Below are 4,231 nucleotides of genomic sequence, written 5' to 3'. Positions count from 1 at the left end.
CATTATTACAGAAATATTTGTGGCACACTTCCTTTCTGAAAAAGGCTGTCACTAGTTGTTCCCATTAGGACAGTCTTTATTATGTAGTTGTACTCACTGCAGATTAAGTTTTACTAAACATTTTGGTCTACGTGCGAAAGCTATAAACGATTATGAGTCATCTTCGTTATCATGTGTCAGTAAAGCAAAACTTTTAATTTTGAATTTTCTTGGCTTTTTTCCTTAAATCCAAACTTGTAATTGGAAATATCAAAAAGTTGGTTACCTGTAAATTGCAAGCTTGTTTCTTTTAAATACTGGGTGTACTTCTGAAACACCTTCTCAGGTTTTGTGTTTTGGGAATTCAAGTTATAAGCTAAATGCAATTAAGAGTTAGGAAAGGAAGAAAATTTAAGGAAGACGCGTTTTTCCTGGTCTGCTCTAACAAAGAAAAATGAAAATGTTGATAAGTTCAAGAGACAATTAAACCTAAACCAGTATTTTTCTAAGTTTTTATTTGGATGCATAGTAAGAAATATGTAATAATTAGTCCAATTTTTAAAGACTTGAATTAGATTAATAAGAGTATGTCTTGTATATACTATGTGCTCTTTGTAAGTAAGCCACAAATAGAGTAAGATGAACCTTCTTTCTACAATGCCCATTCTCCTTACCTCTAATACACTACCCAGCTTTACTTCCAATAGAAATGTTTAGTTTGTAATAGTGGACACAGTAAAGTCATTACTATGAACTAGTACATATGTGTGTGTGTACATATATATACATACACATATATGTGTGTTTATAAATATATAAAGCAAGGGTTTTGAGAAATAATACTTATTGCTATTTCCAGCATACTACTCTGGCACCTTTCTGGATCTTATTTTCATTATAAAATGTTACATGTGACCCAGTGGGCTGTGAGAAATGCCATGCTAATGCATGCTAACAAGTTTCTCCCAAATAGCACCTGCGTGTCTTCTGACTGGTTTCTGGATTTACATTTGCTGACACCATAGCACTGAGGAAAAGTAGACTCTATCGCAAGTTTCTTATTTTCCAGTTTATTCTTTTCATCTCAAAGTTATGGGTAACTTATTAATCTATTAGCATTATTAAAAATTATTTTTAGATAGTTTTAAGATTACTAAGATTAGATCTGAGATATTTATCTTAATACAAATACAGACAGGTATCTTTCATTGTAGGTATATACGTATATTATGCTGTGCCTCTCTAATCAAAACCTTTTTGTTTAAAACATTAATGGTTTATGTTTAAAGAATGAGAGACAAAGTTGCAGAAAATAAATGATAAATTCTTGTTTATTGAAAGACATCCAGTTGTGAATAGAGAAATAACTGTTAGCATATATGGCACATGATTATAATTACGTTCCACTAATTCATATTTTTGAATTACCATATACTTTCTGCTAATTCCAGAGCATCATATTCATGCAGCAGTGGTAGGAAGCATTGATTTTTTTTTTTTTTTAATGCCCATCCTCTTGATAAAACAATTTAAAATCAGGAACATTTAGTGTACTGTCATTTTCTACCGTTTCAGTATATGATATTCTAATGTTAAGAAATCAAGTCTAAGTCTAGGATATTTAGACTGATTATTTGTGAAATACAAAATTCAGTTACATAAATCCAGTGATAACCTGGCTTTCGCCTATCTTTGCGATCAAATTTCCCATCATTTATGGCTTGTCCCAAGCACAAAATCCTGAGCAATGCGGTACCAGGTATTGAAGTAACATGGTAGGAGCACAGTTTGCTTTCACACATTGTTCAGGAGGCCACGGCTTTATCTGAAAGTCCTCGTTTGTCTTCTGTAGTATTACATATATCACCAGGCATATCAGCTATAGTAGGTGTAGTCTGGGGAGTCAAAGTATGTCCAAACCCTTGATAGTGACCCGCAGGTGAAGGTGGCACAGAAGAGGCAACAGAAATTGCATCTTGTGATGATGATGACAACAAGCTTGTATGTTCATTTTGATCTTGATCCTCAGGAAAAAACTTTTTCCTAGAATGTCCCATAACTGTCCTTCCTTTAAAGTAATATAAAGGTTTCCAAGTTAGCCAAAATTAAGTAATCATGTTTTATTACTATAAACTTAGTAAAAATAAGCTACCCTTTCCCCCTCCCTATTTGAAGAGCCTTATACTACTTTAAACAGTCTTTCATCTTTTAAAGTAGCTATTGAAGTGCCCTTAATAAAACTACCTATTTGGATAAATTAATGGTACTTACCAACATTCCTCACTTGTTCTGAAATATCATCCCTAATGTCTGAAACATCCCACATAGCAAGAAAGGAATCAAAGCAAGAGCCCTCTTCTGCTTCTTGGACATAGGGTTTGTATGAGAAAGTGTAGTGATGAGCAATAGCAGCGAGGAACATCTCGACACAGATAATGAAGTCCTGCAACAGCAATAGCAGCCATCTTTGAGTTTAAATCCAGTTTTGTAGGTAAAGGAAAAAGTTTTCCTTTTCAAAAGCACATAAGTACCAATAGCTGATTTTCCCCATAAGATTATAATCACTTTTCCATTTTCCAAAATAATTTTTGACTTAAAAAAAAATATATGCCCAAAATTTAAATCTTATTTTGCACCATCTCACAAATACTTCTTAGGAAAGTACATAGGATGATTAATCCACTGCTCAGGAACTAAGCTTAAGTGCAGAAAGATAAGTTGACTAGGAGTAACAAAATCTAGGTTGTATTCTCAACTCTAGTAATTAACTAATTTCTCTAGGGTTCCCCCATTTCACTTGTAAAGGGAGGATAACAGTAGCCCCATAGCCTGCATGTTGTCAGGTTTAAGAGAGAGAAGCATTCTTATAATAAGCGAATTAGCAAAAGTTCTGTTGGATTCAGAAACAGCACTACTTACTTGGAGTCCAGTAGCCACGGCTTCTACAGTTTGCCATTCCCACGTGTGCTTTTCAGAAATAACGCCAACTTTTACCAACAAAGCAATAACTACTGCTTGCCTATAAGTTAGGAAAAGGTAAACGCCAAATCTATGTCAAGCATAAAATGAGCAGTTGTTTTAAAAACATGCTGTTTTAAAAAGGTAAACCCCAGCACACCACGCCACACCCTGTGCCTTCACAGCATATTTCCGAAGACACTGCTTCTGTATTAAATATATATACTTGACAAATTTACTCTTCTAGTACAGTTTCATCACGTGAATTTTGTTATGTATTCTTAGAACTTCTGTACGGTTCCTACCTCTTTATAATTTATTTAGTTTTTTGGAGAGCGTTAAGGGGGAGAGAGAAAGGTAGAGAAGCCTTGACGGATTGCCTTCCGCGTGCACCTCGACCAAGAATCAAGTCTGCAACCCCGGCATGTGCCCTGACTGGGAATCAAACAGGCGACCTTTCAGTTTACAGGACGACCAGACCCAGCAAACTGAGCCACACCAGCCAGGGCTGTATGTCTTTTTGTTTTGAAAGTGTGCACAAGGAATTAAAGTTCTTCCTATACATAGATAATGCCTAACACATTGTACAAAAGGCATTTAAAATGAAAGGGTAGATACTTAAATGTTGTTTACACGTGTTAATTGACTCTACAAATTATTTTTAAAAACACTAACTGTTCAGATTATTTAAAAAAAAATTGAAACAAATCTTGAACTAGAGAAAAACTTCGAAGGGGTCTGACTCTAAGACGGGAGTCATACTGAGCATTTCAAGCAAATCTAGGGATATGACCCCAGGTTAAATTTAATCAGCTAATGAGATAGGCAAGCTTTCACAGTGATATAGACAATAATATTCACTTCAATATTGCTTGTAATGGTGAAAGAAATTAGGAACAACTTATATGTCAATAGATTAGTTAAAAATTACATTTACACAACAATACTAAGCAAAACCAAAAACACCTAAACTACAAACTTGTATCTCACTTTACCGACAAAGAATTATATCCACAATATACTGAACATATCATTGAGTTCTATACGTTTTTATATAGTATGAAACTTTCTGTGGAGCTTTATAACAATGTAAAATCATTCTTTCTGGGTAGTGGCATTAAGGATTTTGTCTTTTTCCACTTTTTATTGGTATGTTATTAAATTTGATCTATTTTGTTTCTAGGCCCCATTATCAGCCACCCTGTTGAGAAATTTAGATTGTCTCAAATTATTTTCTTACAAATAGTACAGTGGCCATCTGATTATTTACTTATAAAAAAACAAGAAGAGCTAA

The 4,231-nt window shown here is 34.1% G+C and overlaps 1 long non-coding RNA gene across 1 annotated transcript; it reads right to left on the bottom strand.

Moving 5' to 3' along the window:
* Positions 1–1,292: 1,292 nt before the first annotated feature.
* Positions 1,293–3,018, bottom strand: LOC149999283 (uncharacterized). Its single transcript, XR_016513354.1, has 3 exons — positions 2,899–3,018; positions 2,251–2,422; positions 1,293–2,047 (listed from the first exon to the last, which is right to left on the bottom strand). It is a non-coding gene; the product is annotated as an uncharacterized LOC149999283 (long non-coding RNA).
* Positions 3,019–4,231: the final 1,213 nt, after the last annotated feature.

This window comes from Furipterus horrens, unplaced genomic scaffold (assembly GCF_987537825.1).
Source record: "Furipterus horrens unplaced genomic scaffold, mFurHor1.1.pri manual_scaffold_10, whole genome shotgun sequence".
Lineage (NCBI taxonomy): Eukaryota > Metazoa > Chordata > Mammalia > Chiroptera > Furipteridae > Furipterus > Furipterus horrens.
The sequence above is the reverse complement of the archived record's forward strand: the minus strand, read 5'-3'. Positions and strand labels throughout refer to the sequence as shown.